Source organism: Oryctolagus cuniculus, chromosome 7, assembly GCF_051225735.1.
Source record: "Oryctolagus cuniculus isolate XC-2025 breed Fujian yellow rabbit chromosome 7, ASM5122573v1, whole genome shotgun sequence".
Lineage (NCBI taxonomy): Eukaryota > Metazoa > Chordata > Mammalia > Lagomorpha > Leporidae > Oryctolagus > Oryctolagus cuniculus.
In genome coordinates, this window is record NC_142873.1 from 16,889,648 (window position 1) to 16,911,942 (window position 22,295).

At 51.0% G+C, this 22,295-nt stretch overlaps 1 pseudogene; it reads right to left on the minus strand.

Moving 5' to 3' along the window:
- Positions 1–18,502: 18,502 nt before the first annotated feature.
- On the minus strand, positions 18,503–21,245 carry LOC103345833 (nucleoporin SEH1 pseudogene; annotated as a pseudogene).
- Between the last annotated feature and the right edge of the window lie 1,050 nt (positions 21,246–22,295).

Here is a 22,295-nt window from a genome sequence, read left to right on the forward strand (position 1 = left end):
AAACGGCCACAATGGTCAGAGCCGAGCCATGCAGAACCCAGGAGCCAGGATCTCCATCCTGTCTCCCACATGGGTGGCAGGAACCCAAGTACTTGGGCCATCATTCACCTCCTCCCAGGTACATTAGTATTCAGAAGTTGGGTGGGAAGCACAGAATAACTCACAGTCAAACCAGGCCTGCTCCTGCCATCAGATCAGCATGGTGCGCCGGCCGCAGCACACCGGCCGCGGCGGCCATTGGAGGGTGAACCAATGGCAAAGGAAGACCTTTCTCTCTCTCTGTCTCTCTCACTGTCCACTCTGCCTGCCAAAAAAAAAAAATAAATCTAAAGAGAAATAAAACCTGAAAAGTTCCCAAATTTGGTCAAAGCTTCAAGAGGCTGGATACAGTTCAAACAGGAGAAACCAAAGACATCCATGTCAAGAAACAGCATAATTAATCTGAAAACTGAAGCCAAAGAAAAAATTCTGAAAGCAACCAGAGTAAAGATCGCATATTTATAAAGGAACACCTAAGTGAATATGGTGGATTTCTCTTCTAAACCATGGAGGGTTAGAAGAAGTTGCAAAACATGTTCTAGTGTGGAACGCAAAGAACTATCAACAGTGAACTGAAAATATCTTTCAGGAATCATGGGAAAATAAAGAAAATAGGGGGCCGGCGCCACGGCTCACTTGGCTAATCATCTGCCTGCGGCACCGGCACCCCAGGTTCTAGTCCCGGTTGGGGTGTCAGATTCTGTCCTGGTCGCTCCTCTTCCTGTCCAGCTCTCTGCTGCGGCCCAGGCAGGCAGTGGAGGATGGCCCTTCCCACTACCTCTCACACATCCCTGGGCCTGGCCTCAGGGTGGCTCCCTTCCTCATCACCTTTGAGTCCAGGCACTGGCCCCTCCCTCCCAGTGCTGGCCTGAAATCCTGTGTGTCTGCTTGCCCCCGGCCTTGGCAGAGCCCCAGCTGGCCTACGTCCCCAGCTGCCATTGATCCAGACCTCCCATCCTGCCCCAGAGTCTGTGAAAGCCTTTATATTTGTCATGAAATAGCCTTTACAGGGTCGATACACTTACATGCCTTATTTTGGGATTTTTAGATGTGTAATATAATAATACTCTAATGATAGCCGGAGCTTGTCTCTGTGTCTTTCAGAGAAAGGCTGGACAAGAGAGACCAGAGAAGACACTGGGCCCAATGTGAAGGGTACAGGGGCACAGACATTGAGATGCTCTCCCCTCCCAAGCTCACTCGCTCCTCTCTCTCCTGACCTGCCCTGAGTGTGCAGCGGGGAGGGGTGACCTGTGAGACATGGCTTTAACTGGGACCAAGCTGACCTGCTTTTAGGTGACTGGCCTTAGAAAAATATAAATGAGGGGCTGGAGCTATGGCATAGTAGGTCATGCCACCGCCTGTAGTGCCAGCATCCCATATGGGCTCTGGTTTGAGTCCCAGCTGCTCTACTTCTGATCCAGCTCTCTGCTATGGCCTTGGAAAGCAGTAGGACCATCCTCTACTGCCTTCCTGGGCCACAGGAAAGAGCTGGACTGGAAGAGGAGCAACCAGGACAGAACCAGCACCCTAACTGGGACTAGAACCCAGGGTGTCAGTGTCACAGGAGGAGGATTAGCCTAGTGAGCTGTGGCGCCGGCCACATTCCCCTCCATTTGACATCATTTATCATTTATTTAATCTACCCATGCTTTTTTCATTATTTACTGAAATGGCAATAGTAACAGGTTGTCATCCTGTATAGATATATATTACTTGTTCTTATTTTTAATACACTTTTCATATTCCGTGTAACATAATTCCAACACATAAATTAAATTTTATTTTTATTTTAGAGGTAGATCTCCCACCCACTGACTCACTGTCTAAAGGCCTGCAATGGCCAGGGCTGCTGGCCAGAACTAGGTGACCCGCATTTGTGGGAGGAATCCAGCCACCTGAGTCGTCACCATTTCCTTCCAGCAGGGTTGGCTGGAGTGGTAACCTGGAGTCAGGAGCCATGCGTGGGCATCAAACCAAGGCAAATCCAGACACCACAATCAGCGTCTTCACAACAAGGACAGATGCCTGCCCCCTAATTTAAAATACTACATAAAAGTAGGAACACAAAATTTTAAAATACTATCAAATCAAATAAAGCAGCATATTAAATGAATAGTATACCACAGCTAAGATCAGTTTACTTTAAGAAGGTAAGGACAGCCCAACATTAGACATCTTTTTTTAAAATTAATTAGTTTAGGGGCCGGTGCTGTGGCGCAGCGGGTAAAGCCACCACCTGCAGTGCTGGCATTCAACATGGGCACCAGTTCAAGACCCAGCTGCTCCACTTCCAATCCAGCTCTCTGCTATGGCTTGGGAAAGCAATAGAAGATGGCCCAAGTCCTTGGGCCCCTGTACCCATGTGGGAAGACCCAGAGGAAGCTCCTGGCTCCTGGCTCCTGACACCTGGCTTCAGATCAGCACAGCTCTGGCTGTTGCGGCTAATTGGAGAGTGAACCAGTGGATGGAAGACCTCTTTCTCTCTCTGTCTCTCCTTTTCTCTCTGTGTAACTCTGACTTTCGAATAAATAAATAAATCTAAAAAACAAAAGAACTCCACACAGCATTCGACCTTTACAAAAATAAAAAATTAATTAATTAGTTTCTTTGCCTGGCAGAGACAGAGAGGGAGAGGGCTCTTCCATCCCCTGGCTCACTCCCCCAGATGCCTGCTACAGCCTGGGCTGGGCTGAGGCTGAAGCTGGGAGCCTGGAATTCCATCCAGGTCTCCACGTGGGTGGCAGGAATACAATTACTTGAGCCACCAGCACTGCCTCCCAGGGTCTGCATTAGGGAGCTGTAGTCAGCAGCTGGTACTCTGCTATGGGATGTAGGTGCCTTAACCACTAGGCTAAGCGCTCACCCCAGGTATAAAGAGTTTAAGGAAGGAAAACAAAATGACCCTAGCAATGCAGTCCTGAGCAAGCACGCGTTAAAACTTAGCAGTCATTTCTGATTAAATCCCAAAACTGATTTTCAAATGATGCAGTTTTGACTGATCAGGGTTCACGCTAAAGGTAGGCTTGGCTACCAACACAGCAATTCAAACTTCCTGCTATTTTTGTGTCATATCTATGAGAAGAATTGCATTTAAAGAAAGGAAAAGAAAATGAATGTTAATAGAATAAATGGGGGTGCTTTAAGTGAAAGAGAAAAATGTTCTTGATGTGGTTAAACAGGGTTTGTCAGAAGTCAACCACAAACATTAGAAAGTTAAATACTAAAAGAATAATTCCCAACTTATTCTATGAGGTCAACATTTGATTAAACAACAACAACAACAAAAAAACGAACAGGGGCTGGCGCTGTGGTGTAGTAGTTTAAGCCTCTGCCTGCAGAGCCAGCATCCCATATGGACACTGGTTTAAGTCTTGGCTGATCCACTTCTGATCCAGCTCCCTCCTAATGCACCTGGGAAAGCAGTGGAAGATGGTCCAAGTGCTTGGGCCCCTGCACCCACGTGGGAGACCTGGAAGAAGCTCCTGGCTCCTGGCTTTGGATTGGCACAGCTCTGGTAATTACAGTCATTTGGGGAGTGAACCAGCAGGTGAAAGACCTCTCTCTCTCTCTCTAGCTTTACTTCTCTCTGTAACTCTGTCTTTCAAATAAATAAAATAATTCTTAAAAAAAGATTCTCAGGAAACAAGGAATAAAAAGATTTTCCTCAGTTTGAAAAAGGACAGGCTGAAAACCCTCTTGTCAATGTTGCATTTAATGGGGAAAGCTTGAGTGTTAAGATCAAGAACAAAAGAAGGCCACCTACTCTCACTATTCCTGTTCAAGACTGTATTGAAGGTTGTAGCCGGCTTAAGAAGTCAAGAAACAAAGCGTCCAAATTGGAAAAGAAGAAGGAAAAAGCATCTTTATTTTTGGATGATATGCCCACATATGTAGACAATCCAATGGGATCTAAAACACACAAAAACCTCACAAACTACTGAAATTAATCAGGGAATTTTGCAAGGTTATAGGATGTAAGATCAATATACAACATTCAATCATATTTCTACATGTCAGCAACAAACAATTGGAGGATGAAATTTGAAAATATTTAGAATGCCTTCAAAATGTGAAATACTTAAGGATAAATCTGGTAAAAGACATTTCAGGTTTTTTTAAAATAAAGATTTGGTTGTTTATTTGAAAGAGCTACAAACAGGGAGAAGGAGAGGGAGAGAGAGAGGGAGAGGGAGAGAGAGAGAATCTCCCATCTATTGATTCATTCCACAAGCGGCCACAATGGCCAGTGCTGGGCCAAGCTGAAGCCAGGAGCTTCTTCCAGGTCTCCTACATGAATTCAGAGGCCCAAGCACTGGGGCCATCCTCTACTGCTTTCCCAGGCACATTTTCAGGGAGCTGGATTGGAAGTAGATCAGCTGGGACTCGAACTGTCACCCACATGGGATGCTGGCACTGCAGGAGGCAGCTTTTACCTACTAAGCAACAACATCAGCCCTCAAAATTTAAGGCTTGTACAACAACAACAAAAGAAAACCCTTGAGAGATATTTAAGGAAACCTGTGTAAAAGAGAGATGCCTTGTTCAGGGAGTGAGAAGACTCAAAATTGTTAATATGTCAATTCTCAATCTAGACTCAGCATAAACCTTATGAAAACATAGAGCAGTCTTGTGTGTGAAAACTGATAGATGTTTCTAAAATTATATGGAAATGGATGGAACCTTAATATTGACTGAAAAATGTATAGACACTTTATGACTTTTAAGCTTGTCGTAAGTTTGTAGTAATCAAGATAGTGTGGTATTGGCCTCAGAAGACATGAATAGAGGGGCTGGCATTGTTGTGCAGTGGATTAAGCCATCTGTGACACCAGCATGTCATGTGAGCATGGGTTTGAGTCCCAGCTGCTCCCCTTTGATCCAGCTCTCTGCTACGGCCTGGGAAAGCAGTAGAAGATGGCCCAAACCCTTGGGCCCCTGCACCCACGTGGGAGACCTGGAAGAAGCTCTTGGCTCCTGGCTTCAGATCTTCCCAGTTCTGGCCATTGTGGCCATTTGGGGAATGAACCAGTGGATGGAAGACCTCTTTCTCTCTCTGCCTCTGCCTTTCAAAAAAATAAATTTTTTTTAAAAAAAGCTTTATTTTATTTGAAAGAGTTACACAGAGAGAGGAGAGGCAATTGGCCGCAAAGGCCAAAGCTGCTCCCATCTGAAGCCAGGATCCAGGAGCTTCTTCTGGGTCTCCCACATGGGTGCAAGGGCCCAAGGACTTGGGCCATCTTCTACTGCTTTCCCAGGCCATAGCAGAGAACGGGATTGGAAGTAGAGCAGCCGGGTCTTGAACCAACACTCATATGGGCTGGCGCTTCAGGCCAGGGCATTAACCTGCTGGGCCACAGCACTGGCCCCAATAAACAAATCTGGAAACACACACACACACACGATGCATTTGGGACAGGAGTTTTACCTGGCAGTTAAGATGCCCATGCCCACACTAGAATACCTTAGTTCAATGTCTGGCCCTGGCTCCTGACTCCAGCTTCTTGCTAATGCAGACCCTGGGATGCAGCAGGGATGGCTCAACAAACTGGGCTCCTGCAACCCCCAAGGGAGACCTGACTGAGTTCTAACTCATTGGCCCAGCCCAGCCCTGGCCATTGTGGGAGGCACAGGGGAGAAAACCAGTAAAGGGAAGTGCTTTCTATTTGTCTTTCTCTGCCTCTCAAATATAAATCATTCAAAAGATTAATTTTGATCCTTAATTAATATCATATACAAGAATTAACTCAAAATAGACTGTAAACCTAAAGGAAAGATGGAAACCACAGTACTTCTACAAAGATATACATGAGAAGTATTTGTGATTTGGGACCAGGTAAAACTAAAATTAAAATTACAAATAATTTTAATTAAATACAAATAAAATTATAAATAATCAAATCAATATGCTGGATGTCATCAAAATTAAAAACTTCTGCTTTTCAAAAGTCATTGTTTATAACATGTAAAAACGTAGCTACAGACTCGGAGAGACTATTTCCAATCATGTATCTGGGTCTTTTTCTGACTACATGAAGAATTCTCAAAACCCAGTAACAAGAACGCAGTCTAACCGAAAAAAAATGGGCGAAATGTTTGAACTCAACAAAGAAGACATACAGGTGGAAAATAGATACAGAAAAAGATGGCTACACCATCAGCCATTGGTTGGCAAAGATGTGGAGGAGCAGGGAATCCCACTGCCAAGGAGAAGGTGATATGGAGCCATCACTTTTTCCATGTATGGTGGTTTTCTTCTCGGCCGTCCCATTTGCTGGCACACAACTGTTCCTAGTAGTCTCTTAGGATCCTGTACATCTGTGGTACCAACTTTCAGTCCTTCATTTCTGACTTCATTTGCGTTTTCAATCTTTTTTTCTTATTCTACTTAAAATTTCCCAAATTTGTTTATCTTTTCAAAGTCGACTCTTACTTCTTGTTCTCTATTGCTTTCTGTTTCCCAGTTTCTATTTCATTTACTTTGCCCCGATCTGTTATAAAGTTTAATTAATTAATTCAGTTGAAATGGAGAGAGAGAGAGAGAGAGAGAGGAGAGAGAGAGAAACTTTTGACTCACTGCTTCACTCCTCAAATACCTGCAACAGCCAAGTCTGGGCCAGGCTGAAGCCAGGAACCTGGAATTCCATCTGGATCATCCATGTGGGTGCAGGGACCAGGTACTTATCCTGGTCTCCCATGGGGTGCAGGGCCCAAGCACCTGGGCCATCCTCCACTGCACTCCCTGGCCACAGCAGAGAGCTGGCCTGGAAGAGGAGCAACTGGGACAGAATCCGGCGCCCCGACCGGGACTAGAACCCGGTGTGCCGGCGCCGGAAGGTAGAGGATTAGCCTAGTGAGCCGTGGTGCCGGCCTCTCTTTAGATTTTTATTTTATTAGAGGGAGAAGGAGAGGAAGAGAGGAGGAGAGGGGGAGGGAGAGAGAGAAACCTCCCATCTGTGGGTCTACTCCCCAAATGCCCGCAACAGCTGAAGCTGGGAGCCAGGAAATCACTCTAGATCTCCCACATGAGTAGCAGGAATCCACCTACTTGAGCTCCCCAGGGTCTGCATAGGCTGGAAGCTGGTATCAGGAGCTGAGGCGCCTGCACCTCGCCCCGCCCTGCCCCATCGCTCCACCCAGCCCAGCTTCCTCTCCGCCCCCTCTGTTTCCCGAGCCTATCAGAGCGCGGAGGAGGTGGGGATGATCTACATATTCCTGAGGCCGCCAGCTGACCCACAGCCAGAACTTGCCTTCCTCTTCAGAGCCTAGGCGATTGTGACATCAGGAGTGATGTCTGAAGTTATCCTTAAAGGCACAGTACCCTCCCTGACCCCGAGATGGCTTTGCCGCCCTGAGTGAAATCCTGACAGGCGCGGTGGGCGCACACTGCCTGCCAAAGTGATCAGTTCTGTGGGTCGCGGACAGCTCCAGGGAGCCTGGGAACCGGTTCAGGACAGAGCCCAAGCCTCCAGGGACAAGCGCTGATCTCTGCCCGTCACAGCATGGGGGCTGCTGTCCGGGGCGCCTCTGGTTCCGGATCAGCTCCAGGTCCAGTCCACTGCCAGGTCCTGTCGCTCTGCGGCCGCTCTCTGTCCAGAGCGCGCCCCTTCTCCCCTCCCCTGTGCCCGCACCTGCCCAGCCCCGCCTGTGCTCCCCGCGGTCGCCGGCAGAGGGCGCGCGAGCGTCCCAGTCGGGAGTGTGGACAAATTTAACATTAACCAAATTGTCTCCCCGCAGGGGACGCGAAGGCGAGGGAGCCATACCGGCTTCCGTACGTGGTGGCCGGGCCTGGAGGGGGCCCTCCAGGCAGGGTTCACGGCCATGTAAACAGGGCTGTGTGGAATTCGCCTAGTGTCCACGTCCTCAAGCAAGGACTCAGGGTCCACGCTGGTCCTGCTGGGACACGGAGCTCAGTGCAGGAACCGGGCCGCCACGGCCGCGCGAGTCTGAGTGGGAGAACGAGTGCATGATCACGGCGCACCCCGTCCGGCGGAGGTTCCAGTAGGCCATTGTACAGACAAGCTGAGGCTGGAGGAGGGGGGAGGTGGGCCCGGCTGGGGGCGGCTCAGGGCATGGCTATGCTGACTTGACAGGGACGTGCGTCCTGCTGAGGCGGCGTGGAGCATTCTGGAAGCATCCCTGCCGGCTGAGCCTGGGGGGTCCCCACGCCCTGGCTGTGTGGGCTCAGGGGCTGGGTTAGTGGCTCTCACCCTGAGGAGGGGGCTTGGGCCATCCCCGCGGCCCCACCACCATTTCCTTAAAGGGTCCGGATGTCCGTTCCCCGGCTGAGGCTGAGCAGAGCCGGCTGCGGGCCTGTGGTCACCGGGGGCCGCCGTCCAGCGCATCCTGAGCCGGGGAGAGAGAGGCCGGTAGCCGAGCACAGGCCACACCAGCTCCAGCTCCAGGACCCCTGAGTTCCAAGGGAGCCAACCCCGCATATCGCCACCTGCACTGCCCTCCCCCGAGAGGCCCTCGCCAGGCCACGGGGTGGGGAGGAGCCCCTGTCCCTGCTGCGCACCTGCCCCTTCTCTGCCCCCACTGCACACCTGCCCTCGCCCCGTCCTGTCCTGCCGTGGTCACCCCCGACCTCCCTGCGGGCTCCCGGTCCAGGTGTGGCCCTGGTTGGGAGGGGGCTGGGGTCCTGGCGGAGCCCCTCCCCCCAAGTGCCCGCCGCGCCCCCTCCCCCCTGTCTCCCAGAAGTTTTTCTCCAGCATCCACTGTCCACGTGTCTGTGGATTCTGGGGTCTGTGGCTGGGAATTGTTGGCCGTGATCTGATTTTTTAAAAAAAAAGAGATTGATTTGAAAGTGGGAGTTGAGAGAGAGACAGAGAGACAGAGAGAAAGATCTTCCATGCGCTGGTTCACTCCCCAGCTGTCCGCAGCTGCGCCGATCAGGAGCCAAGGTCCAGGAGCTTCTTCCGGGTCTCCCACGCGGGTGCAGGGGCCCAAGGATCTGGGCCATCGTCAACTGCTTTCCCAGGCCACAGCAGGGAGCTGGGCCTGAAGAAGAGCGGCTGGGACTGGAACCCGCGCCCATGTGGGACGCACCCGGCGCCATCATCTCTTTAATCAAACCTTCTCCTGCCCTGCGCTCTGCTCTGTGCCCGGGTTCGGTCTGGGCGCCCTTAGAAACCCGGGCCCTGAGCGTGGCCCTGGGGGCTCCGCCCCGGTTCGTGGATTCCGCCCCTTGAGGGCTTTAGGCAGCTGAGTGTGGTCCGCCCACCCACCTCCCTACCGAACACCGCTCGCGGTCTCCCCGGGGAGCGTGCGGGAGCCCGGACGCCAGGGAAAGCGCGGCACGGACGACGCCCCGGGCCTGGGTCCTCACCCTGCCCGGCCCGGCCGCTGGGCCTCGGCCTCCGCGGGTGGAAATGCGCCCGGGGAGGGGCGACTTCGGGTGAGAGGGGGCGGCCGCGGCCTCCGCCCTTCTCCCCTCCTCTCCCACCCACCGTGTCCGTTTCCCGCCTTGGCCCTGCCTCCCCGGGAACCCGCACAGCCCTGGGACCCGCACAGCCCTGGGGGCTACACAGCCCTGGAGTCGTCCTCCGCAGCGACCAAGAGGCTCAGAGGCAAACGACGGCGCGGGGCGGGGCTTTCACAAAGATTCCCACAGGCGCCGCGTCCGCGCTGTCCCGGGCACCAGCGGCTCGCCGGCTTTTCCTCGCCAGGGCCGGGTGCGGGCCGGGAGCTGCCTCCTGGGCCCCTGGGCCAGCTCTGGAGCTCGCGTGGGAGTCCCCGGGTCCGAGGGAGGAGGTGCCCTCCTGGGGAAGACGCGACGCGGGATGGGCACTGGAGGAGGGGGCGCCCTCCAGCTGCCAGCCGCACCCCTCCCAGCCCCGTGGCCGCCCCGCTGCCCAACGCAGAGGCAGCCAAGGCCGCTCCAGACCCCCCGGGGTCCCCTGAAGTCCTGTCCTGCAGGCCGCACACACCCTTGGCGCCCCATGAGTGCATGGCCTCCTCAGCGCCTGCAGCCCGGGGTCCAGGCCCCTCCTCCCTGCGCAGAGGGCGCCCCCTCTTCTGGCCCTGGCCCTTGGCCTCCAGGAAGGGGCCGTGGGAGGTGGTGGAGGGGTCCGGTGGCTCCGCGGGCCTTGGGAGCCTGGCCTGACACAGGAGCTGGCAAGCGCCAGGCATTGGGACTAGGAGCAGCCTCTCCTCCCGGGGGGCGGGGGCAGGGGCTGTTCCCAATCAGAGCAGCGGCTGCCCCTGCGGCCGGGTGCCTTGGATGGCCACTCACCTACCAGCTGGAGCTCCCATCGCAGCCGCCCCCTCCATCTCCCTCTCCCTCTCCCCCTCCAGCTCCGCGGGTCCCAGGCCATGCGGGCCGCGCGTGCCCAAACCCGCGGCCGGGCGGGGGTAGGATTGGCCAGGTGCCCTGCACCAGCATGGAGGTGCTGGGCGCCCCGGTGCCCAGCAAAGCTGGAGAGGCCACGGTGAAGTATCAGCTGTGCTACCACATGACGGCCAAGATGTGGTGGATGGTGAGTGGGCACCGGGCCCATGTGGGCCGGCATTGTGGCCCTGTGGCCGGCTCAGCTGGGCGTCTGAGGCCCCGGGGGGGGATGTCTGTGGGCAGGCGGCCCCCGGGGGCTCCAGGCAGGGCCAGGGGCGGCTGCATGGAGCAGGGCTGGGGCAGCTCCGCTAAGCTTGGGCGCCCTTCCAGAAGCTTCTAGGGGACCAAGCCACGGCCCTTGGGGCTGGGACCACGAGATGGGAGAGGGAGAGATTCCGGGTCGGGCGGGGGCCGTGGGGCTAGGCTGGGGGTCGGGAGAGGCCCAGGCTGTCAACCCAGGGACTCGGAGCCTGCGGCCGGGGGCCAGGTCTCGTCCCCCTTTGGGAAGCGGCCTGGGTCTCACGGCCGTGGCTCCAGGGCCCTGTCCCCTGCAGCTGCTGGGAGGGGGTGGGGGTCCCCAGTCCCTGGTGCCGAGTTCTGGGGTCAGCTGCAGCTCTTGGTCTCCCCTTGGCCAGCATTTATCATGTGCCTACTGTATCCCCACGCCGTCTTGGGTGCTCAAGAGAAGGGCAGGTGTGGGCAGCGGGTGGCAGGGTCCCGCATGGGCCTGGGTGGCCACAGAGCGGAGTCCCGGCAGCTGGCAAAATGGACATAAAGAAAAGGGGGCTGAGGATAGGGCCGATGCAAAGGCCCTGGGGCAGCACAGAGCCAGGAGGCCGGCGTGGTTGGAGTAGAGCGGGGAGGAGGAGCTGCCCCACAGCAGAGGCCCAGGCTCCCATTCGGGGGCTTATGCCCCCCTCCAGCGAGCCAGGGGCCCACATAAGTGGGAGTTCCTGCAGAGGTGTGGCCCGGGGCACCTGGGCGCTTGCCCCTTCCCAGCCCTCGGCAGGAGCCATGAGTTGCGTCTCCCCCCAACCAGGCCCCCAGCACGTTGCGGCTGCCCTGGGGCCGTGGAGGGGGCCACGTGCCCACCAGGGCCACACTGGCCTCGCTGTGCATCCCCATCACGGGAGGCATCTGAGCCCAGTGGGTCCACGGCGTCTACAGGAGCAGCGTCTACACCTGGCCGGCCGGGATCCATGGCGGAAAACAGGACCTGTAGCCAGCGTGGCCGCGAGAGCTGCTTCCGTGGCTTTGTCCTTTCCTTGGGCGGGGGGGACCCACGGAGGAAGCGAGAGCACAGGCGTGCGGGGCTAAGGACAGGCACCGGCCGCCGCCAGCCTCGCTCTCCCCTGCCCACCGCGAGGCGGCTGCCCAGGCTGGAACTGCAGGACGGGCACGCGGGGGCGGCTGTGGTCGGACCCCCAGGAGGCTCTGCCGTGAATCTGCAGTCCGGCCAGGGGCTCGTGGGCACGGGGTCGGCGCTGAGGAGGTGCTGGCGGAGGGTCTGAGGTCTGGGGGCCGAGGGCGCGGCCATGCAAAGGCCCTGGGACGGGATGGAGCTGTGGGTGGGTGGGCGGGGCCCTAGGGAGCCACGTTGGGGTTTAGTCGGGCATGCCCGTCTAAGTGCCACCCTCCGCCTCCCCTGCTGTGTGCCAATGCTGGGGTTGGGGTCAGGGTGCTCTGTCTCCCGGGCCTCGGCCGCCGCCCACTGTGCCCACATCTGAGGCTCCGAGAAGCTGGCCAGTCTGCTGCAAACCACGGAATGTGTCCCGGAGCTGGGCGGGAATGGGGGGGGGGGCCTGGTCGGGTCAGGCAGGGGCCGCGGTGCCTTGGGCGCCTCCTCGGCCCCACCCCGGACGCTGCGCGGAGGGGGGCTGGGCTGGGCTCCTGGGCGGGCCAGTGAGTGAGTGAATGAATGAATGAGTGAATGAGTGGCCCGCCCCAGTGAGGACGCGTTCTGTTGGCGCCTCCGGCCCCGCCTTCTCCCAGGCCAGAGGCCAGGTGTCGACCCCTCCCCAGGCGCTCAGAGAGGGGCAGCTGCCCCTGGGGGTCGCAAACAGGAGCTCTCAGGGAGCACTGAGCTTGGCTCGGCCCGGCTTGGCCACCTGTGCGGGGTGGACGGGGCTTGGAGCCGTGGCCGTGGCCGTGGCCGTGGCCAAGACGGGGCGGGAGGAAGTGAGGGAGCCTTGCGTTAGAGGCCGAACACGCCGCGCTGGGGGGCGGGGCTGAGCCAGGCAAGGAGGGGGGGTCCGCGGGCGGCAGGGGTCCACGGGGCAGGGCTGAGGGCCCCAGAGGCAGCGGGGGCAGGGAGGCTGGCACGAGGGTCCTCACCTGGGGGTCCCCCAGCAGCAGGAGTGGACCCCGCGGATGTCCTGGCCAGGGTGGGGGCTGAGCCCGGGCGCCTGAGTGGTCCGCGCGGCGGGGCAGGGGCGGGGTGGACAGATGGGTGGGTGATGGTGATGGACGGATGGGTGAGTGGTTGACAGGTGGGTGCGGGCCATGCAGCACCCAGGGCTGCCCTGGAAGCACTGTGAGGGCCAGGCACAGCCTCCCGCCCCCGCTCCTGCTGGCCCCGCCACTCTGTGACCCCCGCCAGAGCTGAGCCTATCAGAAGCCAGGAACCAAGAGCTTCTTCCAGGTCTCCCATGCAGGTGCAGGGGCCCAAGGACTTGGGCCATCTTCCACTGCTATTCCTAGGCTCGAACTGGTACCCATATGGGATGCTGGCACTGCAGACTGCGTCTTTACCTGCTATGCCATAGCGCCTGCCCCTAGATAGGTTTTCAATCCTACTTTCTCTCCTCTCCTTCTATAATTCTTATACAAATTTACCTTATTAACCTACAGAGCCATGAGATTTTCTTCATTTTGTTTCAGCCTATTTTCTCTCTGTTTTTCCGACTGGTTACATTCTACTGTCAGGTCCTCGAGATCACCGGCTCCTTACTACATCATCACCACTCGACCACTTGGCCCACTCAGCAAGTTTTTTAAGCTTACTGCGTGTTTTAGTCCTATCATTTCCACTTGGTTATTGTTCGGCCAGCGGGGCCGATGCAGGGGACCTCAGTGTGAGACCTGCTGATAAGCCCCACCTCATTTCATTAATTCTTGTTGCTGCCAGGTGAAGCTGCAGGTTCAACATGCCACCAAGAGACTCGGAGTATCACCGACTCTCCACTCTTGATCTCAGCCAAAAGGCCAAGAAACAATATGCCTGCTCCCACCAGGTTCCCATTGTAAAAGACCAACCCTCCACCCCCCAACACCAGCAGCCAACACCACCCAGGAGGATATCCAGGCTCTGCCTGCGTCTGCCTAGTGGAGGCTTAAGTTTTGCTTAGCTTATTCCTTCTGACTGTTTCCTCCGATTCAAAGTTCTACTTCAAATATTCCATTGTTGGAATAGTTTAAGCATAGTGGGTTCAGCCACTGCATGCATTGCCAGCATCCTATATGGGCACCGGTTTGAATACTGGCTGCTCCACTTTCCACCCAGCTCCTCGCTAGTGTGCCTGGGAAAGCAGCAGAAGATGGCCCAAGTGCTTGGGCCCCTGCACTCACATGCAGCACCTGGAAGAAGCTTCTGGCTCCTGGCATTGGCCTGGCCCAGCCCCAGCTGTTGTAGCCATTTGGGGAGTAAACCAGCAGATGGAAGACCTCTCTCTCTCTCTCTCTAGCTCTTTCAAATAAATAAATCTTTTTTTTTTCTAATTCTATTGCTATTTCTTCCTTGCAGTACATGTTAGTATTTCAAACCATGTTTCTGCAGGTGTTTTGTTGTGTCATTGTCTGGTGTTATTAAACACTACTGCAAGAACACTGCTATGAAATCTGTGACATAACTCTTAGTATAAAATGACTCTCTGTGTGCTTCTGCCAGTGAAATTGTATACCTTTTTGTGATGATATTTGGCTTCTTGGATTCTTTGACCATTCTTTCACTGTGAAGCATTTCACTTAATTTTATCTTTTATGACTATGTTTTGGTTTCTACTTCTACTTAAGAGTTTTTGCCTTTGAGGCTGGGGCTGGGGCTCACGTGGCTAATCCTCGGCCTGCGGCGCTGGCACCCCAGGTTCTAGTCCCAGTTGGGGCACTGGTTCTGTCCTGGTTGCTCCTCTTCCAGTGCAGCTCTCTGCTGTGGCCCAGGAAGGCAGTGGAGGATGGCCCAAGTGCTTGGGTCCTGCACCTGCATGGGAGACCAGGGGGAGGCATCTGGCTCCTGGCTTCAGATGCACCAGCCGCAGTGGCCATTTGGGGGGTGAACCAATGGAGGGAAGACCTTTCTGTCTCTTTCTCTCTCATCGTCTAACTCTGCCTGTCAAAAAAATTTTTTTTTTAAAAAAAAGTTTTTACCTTTGAATAGGAAATTGCCCCCAGCTTCACTTATTACTGTGACTGATTTATCTGGGCTGCCGTCTGATTATCTCACCTAGTTCTCTGGATATGGAACTTTGGAGAGGGATTTCCACGCTCATCCCTCTGCCTGCCGTAAATCCCTTTGTCACTATCATGTCACACTACAGTCAAGAATCACCAGTGCACCAAGTATCCTAAGGATTCCTTCACTGGAAGGCCCAATGCTGACTACACTTTGCTAGAGAACCCGATTTGACTTGTGTCAGTGCTCTGTACTCCCATCTTTAACCTTGTCAATGGTGGGCTCTTTAGATTCCAAGAAAATAATTGTGTCTCCTTGTAAAAGAAGTGAGGCCAGCACAGTGTTGCCCCTGTTGCCCTGCTCCATGTGTTGTGATAAGTCTTTACTTATGTGACTCTAATTATGCTTTCATGCAGTTGGCAATTTTAACCATTCCAATCCAGAATTTTATAGTGGATTTTTCAAATATGGATTAAACATCCTTATCAGTAGACATGTGGGCATCAGGAGAGATGTGCCAGATACCAGGGATAAAATGCATGTTTCTTCTATATATTTTTTTAAAAAAGTTACTAGCTAGATTTTAATTGCAACGTATTAGAAGTCTTATAATATACATCACTATTTTCCAGACTTGAAGTCAGATCCTGTCCAGGTCTGATTTCAAGATTCTAAAGCTTATAGCACAGCGAATACCTTCCCCACCGGTACAGAGTGTGTTCTAGGGGTCTCCATGGACTGACTCACCCACGGATGTTTTTATTAAATTACAATTTTTGTGGAGGTGGGGATACATTCCTAGTGGAAAATGCTTCTACCAGCTATGTAATTTTTCTCCAAAGTCTCCTTTATTTTCACACTTCCTTCAGTCATTTGTGTTAAGGCCTCTTTTAAAAAATGTTATAAAATACACCTGACATAAAATTGACAATTTTGTTTTAAAATGTCCACTTCGGTAGCATTAAGGACATTCACCTTATTGTACAGCGTCAGTACCATCCACTGCCAGACTTCTTCATCTTTCCAAACTGCAACTCTTGTCCACTCTAAGAAGCCCTCCCTGTCCCCTCCCCCACGCTCCTGGCAACCAGCACCCTCCGTCTGTCTCTGACCTTGACTCCTCCAGTAGCCTCTGAGAAGTGGACTCACACAGCATTTCACCTTCTGTGGCTGGCTTATTTCACTTAGCATAATGTCCTCAATGTTCATCCATGCTGTAGCCTAGCTGTCCATGCTTTTTAAATCTCATTTAGGTGCTGATGGTGTCCAGACAGAGGGCTGGTGCTCCCCTTAAACTCCATGAAATGCCCTTAAGGAAAGAAATATAGACATCTTTCTGTAATACAGAGATAATGATCAAGTTCCTGGGAATGGGACAGAGTGGGGTCACTTGGCCTTATTGCAAATTGTGTGTAACAGACGTTTAAAGCCACCAGCAGCGTTTATGACATGGTATGCACAGGAGATAGGGTTTGTGCACACACTAACACAGTCTATTTGGGTTATAACTAAAGAAAAACAATTTAAATTTACAGAGACCATAGATCGTGATATGAATTTCACTTTGATTTGTTTTCCTCTCTATTTAACTACCACAAAAACCAGTGTTTTGGAATTCCAATAAGTAATGAATTTCTCTCCATCCCATCATTTCTTTCCACTCAATTGCACTTTCTAAAATAGTGTGACTGCCTTTTCTTCCCATCCTCCATTAAGTGATTATTTGTAAGGAAAACAGTAAGTTTAGAGAGATCTGCATATTATTCAAAATATTAACTTAAGGAAATTCTATTCCATAAAAAGAATTTTATTCCATAAAAAGAATTCCATAGAAAAATAAATGTTATCTGCTAGGAGTAGCTATCATTATCTGGAGTCCAAACAAATTCTCAATCATTACTGTAGTACCCTTTTCAGCTTTGCCTGACTTTATTTTTCTTTGACCTTCAATTTGTAATTGAAAAGAAGCATGTGCAGAATACATAACACTTCTCAAGCACACATGGAAAATCTCCCAAGATAGATTATATGTTAGGCCACACAACAAGTCTTTGTTAAAAATTCGAAACACCATTTTTTAAAATTTATTTATTTTTATTTATTTGAGAGGTAGAGTTACAGACAGAGAGAGGGAGAGACAGAGAGAAAGGTCTTCCTTCTGTTGGTTCACTCCCCAGTTGGCTACAACAACCAGAGCTGTGCCGATCCAAAGCCAGGAGCCAGGAGCCTCCTCCAGGTCTCCCACATGGGTGCAGGGGCCCAAAGCTTGGGCATCTTCCACCGCTTCCCCAGGCCATTAGCAGAGAGCTGTATCAGAAGAGGAGCAGCCAGGACTAGAACCAGCACCCACATGGGATGCTGGTACAGCAGGCAGAGGATTAACCTACTGCACCACAGAACTGGCCCCAGAAATACTATTTCTTTAAAAAAAGATTATTTATTTGTTTGTTTATTTTTATATCTGCTGGTTCAATCCCACAAATGGCCACAATGGTCAGAGCCAAGCCATGCAGAACCCAGGAGCCAGAAACTCCATCCTGTCTCCCACATGGGTGGCAGGAACCCAAGTTCTTGGGCCATCACTCAACACCTCCCAGGTACATTAGTATTCAGAAGTTGAGTGGGAAGCACAGAATAACTGGCAGTCAAACCAGGCCTTCCAATATGGAAAGTGGGCATTCTCTCTCTCTCTCTCTCTCTCTCTCTCTCTCTCTCTCTCTAAGATTTATTTATTTATTTGAAAGTCAGAGTTACACAGAGAGAAAAGAAGAGGCAGAGAGAGAAAGAGAGAGAGAGAGAGGTCCTCCATCCACTGGTTCACTCCCCAGATGGCCACAACGGTGGGAGCTGCACTGATCTGAAGCCAGAAGCCAGGAGTCTCTTCTGGGTTTCTCACACGAGTGCAGGGACCCAAGGACTTGGGCCATCCTCTACTGCTTTCCCAGGCTGTAGCAGAGAGGTGGACTGGAAGTGGAGCAGTCAGGACTTGAACCAGCACCCATATGGGATACTGGCATTGCAGACAGCAGCTTTGCCCGCTATGCCATAGCACTGACCCCAAGAAAGTGGGCATCCTCAGCAACAGCTTAATACATGGCACCACAGTGCCACCCCCACACAACAAATCTGAACAAATTGACAATCATTGAATTCAAATATCTTTTCTGACCACAATGGTATGAAACTAGAAATCAATAATAAAAAGAATGTCCAAATATTCGTAGACCTGTGGAAATTAAATGTTATTATACACCGGTGTGCCGGCCACAGCACGCCAGCCGTGGTGGCCATTGGAGGGTGAACCAACAGCAAAAGGAAGACCTTTCTCTGTCTCTCTCACTATCCACTCTGCCTGTCAAAAAAGAAAAATGCATCATTTGAAAATCAGTTTTGGGATGTAATCAGAAATGACTGCTAAGTTTTCTTTATGAAAGATATTTATTCAATCTTCAAATTAAACTTACAAAAAATCATCATTTTTGCTGTTTTAGAAAACAAAAGAAACATGCCTACATTCTCCAAAGGGAGTAAAATGGTATTTTCCTTCCTTCCCACTACTCAGAAGGATAGTAAGGATTTTTCTAATTTTTAAGCCAAGTTAGTTTCAAGAACATTTCAGAAAATTGTTTTCCTGACAATGTCTCAACCAAAAGCCTCTCTATTTATATCTTAAAAGTTTCAAGTAGTGTCAATAAACTGACTAGTACAAACAAATTGATATCCACTGTGTTTTTAAAGGCCTTTTGAACTGTGGTTAGTAGTAAGCACGCTGCTGGTGTATCTTGGGAGAGGTCAAACGGCACTGGGGAAGGGGAAAAGGAGTTTGCTTTCCATTCCTGTGTGCATGCAACAAGCAGCAAAACAGCAAAGTCACTCCAGTTAGCTTGTACTCAGCTGCGCTTTCTGCCAGCAGAAGATCCATTTAGTGCATTTTGAAGATTTGTAATATTTGAACCTAGGGAAGGATTTACATTTCCCTGCTGAGAACTCCCATTGACTGGCTCCTTTTACCTTTCAAAATACCAGTGCACTTCCAATTGTCCATATCATTAGCTTTCCACAATCGTACACAGCCATCATCTCCTGAAGATGCTAGCACTGTTCCTATTATATTCCAGCTCACTCTCCAGACCTGAGAATTGTGATTATCAAACTGAGCCGCTATATGGATTTCAAATTTTGTTGGTCCACCAGATTAAGTAAGTTCTTTCCTCACAGGTTTTAGTGTAAAAATCCTCACATCTTTGGTTGCTATTGCTAGAATGTGGAAAGATCTTCCCAAGTTTGGAGCAAATACAATATCATGAACAGGATCAGTGACTGTTATAAGAGTTTCAGCTTTTCCATATTTCCTGGTATTTTAATTATATTCAAAAATCTGAACTTTGGCCATTGCACTTGGACTATTGTCATCACTCCCTACAGCTCTCCTGGGAGAATGAGCATGAGAGCTTGAAGGGTTCCAAGAAATACAACTATGGCACAGGCTTGGGCCAAGACCCTGCCTCTATGAAAACATCCTTAAAAGTATGAACTGATTGATCAGTGACCCTCAGATTAACGTGTTCTTATGCCTGTTGCTCTAGAATTTATGATAATGCCTCTTTCGCATAGGAAAAATTACTCCTATCCTGTAAGGCACTGACATAGTCACATACAGGTCTACCGGATACAGTTGAGATGGACAGCTCCACAACACATCAGGAGTCTATGGGTCAATGCTGATAGAGATGAGGGTACACTGCCTTCCTTCTCCACAGTGAGATACATCACAGGTGTCGAGAGAGACAGGCACTCAGGAGGAGCAGACCTGGTTAAGAGAGCTTCCATGAGCTGCAGGCTTTCTTCCTAGCATCCTACACAACTCACCTCCTAGTCTCACTTTTATGGCATGTGATGACACCTGAGCCATATCCCTGAACTACAAAACACCTGACTTAGAGGCTGTGAGTCTTTGAACATGTGGAGAGAAAAGACTGATATTGAGCATCTCAGAAGGTAGCAATCTCTTTGGAGTTTGTGCCCTGTTTCATTGAGAGGCCTGTTCTTCATATCAGTTTTCCTGATTGGCATGGTAATGGTTTTTGAGTGTCAAATGCTCAAAGGAGAGATTCCTGGCTTCAGTGGAGGCAGATTAGAAAGAATGTGTAGATACTCAGTGAGAACAGGATTCTCAGTATCTTTGCCTATTATTGACTTCTTAACAGTATCAGACACAAAGACGCACAGAGATACAAGATACACACACAGACACACAGATGCACACACGTACATCTTTGCTCAGGAAATCAAACTCAGTTTATTGGAGATTATATCTACTTGAATTACTACTGACTAATGTAAGTGATTTTAAAAAATAGTGAAGACCTCTAGCTAAGGCCTCTCATAATTACAGGGTATAATGTAAAATACAAATGAGATCTGCACAATGTAAATATCCAACAATTCTCTGGGCACACATTTAAAATGGTGTCTATCTGACTCTATTCTTCCTGGCTACTCAAATGACCTGGACTTTAAGGCTTTGGAAATGACTTGAGAATTGATTAGCTTGCTTTCCTGAGGCTAAGATGGTGATTTTGCAAATATATTAATAATTTACATGGATAGCAGTGTTTTTATAACAGAATTGAATATTCAAATGTAAGTTTCTTTTGTGAATTGATTGCATAAAGTATTCTCTTTTCCAAAGCAATGACCTAGAATTTCGCATTTATTTCCTTTCTGTGAATAGTCTTCGAGAGATAACAGATAGTGACCAAATTCCCACCCATGCTGCATTGGAAGGGCCCATGGATGAATCTGCTGTTGGCTGTCACTGTCCTTTTTTTTTCTTAAAAAGAAAATATTTTATTTATTTATTTGAGAGGCAAAGTTACAGACAGAGAGGTCTTCCTTCCCCTGGTTCACTACCCAAATGAGAGCTCAGTCAGAGCTGAACCAATATGAAGCCAGGAGCCAGGAGCTTCCTCCAGGTCTCCCATGTGGGTGCAGGGTTCCAAGGTCTTGGGCCATCTTCTACTATCCTCCCAGGCCATAGCAGAAAGCTGAATTGGAAGAGAGGCAGCTGGGACATGAACCGGTGTGCATATGAGATGCCAGTGCCACAGGAGGAGACTTAGCCGCCTGCATCACAGCACCGGCCCCATGAACCATATGGTTGTAACACCAAAATTTATTTTTCTTTCTATACAGTGACTTATTTCAGTGAATCAGTCTCAAGTTACAAAATGTGTAATTTAATAGTCTTCAAAAAATATACAGAAATGCAGCTTGATAACAATTCAAACAGCTGTCAAAGATTCTGTCCTGACACAAGGTGAATGAACCCTATGACTGGTTCTGCAAGTGGTTAGGCCCACGTTTAACAGAGGGCAGAGTTTCTGTTAGTGCGCCCAAGGACAGACCTGTCCTTCCCACTAGAGAATCCTGCAGTACTGAGGCCTGTTTCCGTACTTGGCAGTGCGCCTTCTTCAAGGCTTTTGGCATAACTGACCATCTGCACAAGAGCGACCAGCACTCAGTCCTCTGGTGAGCCGTATTTCTGTTTCTGTGTTGCTCTTCCTGTTTGTGTGATCCTGAGAGCAGAGAAATTCTACCCAGGCAGGCTCTGCCGGAAGCAGGAAGAGGGGTGCTTCTTTGTAACAGTTCTTTGTTGAACTGCTACAAAGAAGGTATCACACACATCTCCCTTGGTTTCATCCTTACTACAGCTCTGTGAGCTAGATTGTCCTTATTTTGGGTAGAAAGAAACCAAGGCTCAGAGAGGTCAGCCAAGGTGCCTGAGGTCACAGAGCCAATAAACAGGACGCCAGAATGCAAGGAGTCCCCACTTGCGCCCTTCTGACTCTGCCAGTCAGTGGCTGTGAGCCTAGGTAGGTGCAGACGGGCAGCTCCTCTCAGTGTCAGATGCAGAGAAGTCACCAATTGCATCGCTGGTCTAGCGCCTCCTTCATTGATGGGTCTGGAAGCCCCAGTTGCCTTATATTAATCAGCGCAATTCCAAAAATGTGACAACTCCAAAATGTAATTAACAGTTCATCTTTTTTTTTTAATCAGCAATGTGAATGATCTTTTTTTTTTTTCATTTTCATTATTTACTTGACAGGTAGAGTTATAGACAGTGAGAGAAAGACAGAGAGAAAGGTCTTCCTTCCATTGGTTTACCCCCCAAATGGCCGCTAAGGCCGGAGCTGCGCAGATCCGCAGCCAGGAGCCAAGTGCTTCCTCCTGGTCTCCCAGGAATTTTCAGGGGCCGAAGTACTTGGGGCATCCTCCACTGCCCTCCCTGACCACAGAAGAGATCTGGGCTGGCAGAGGATCAACTGGGACTAGAACCCAGAGCCCATATGGGATGCCCGCGGAGGAGTAACCAAGTGAGCCACAGTTCCGGCCCCAATGATCTTTATTTTTGTTCTCATTTTTCTTTGAGAAATATTCTCAGTTTTTTGAAGGAAAAAAGTCTTCTAAAGAATTAAATCACGACAAAGGGGCGGGCCGCCGAACGCGGCTGTAGCGGCCACAGGCCTCATAGGAGGT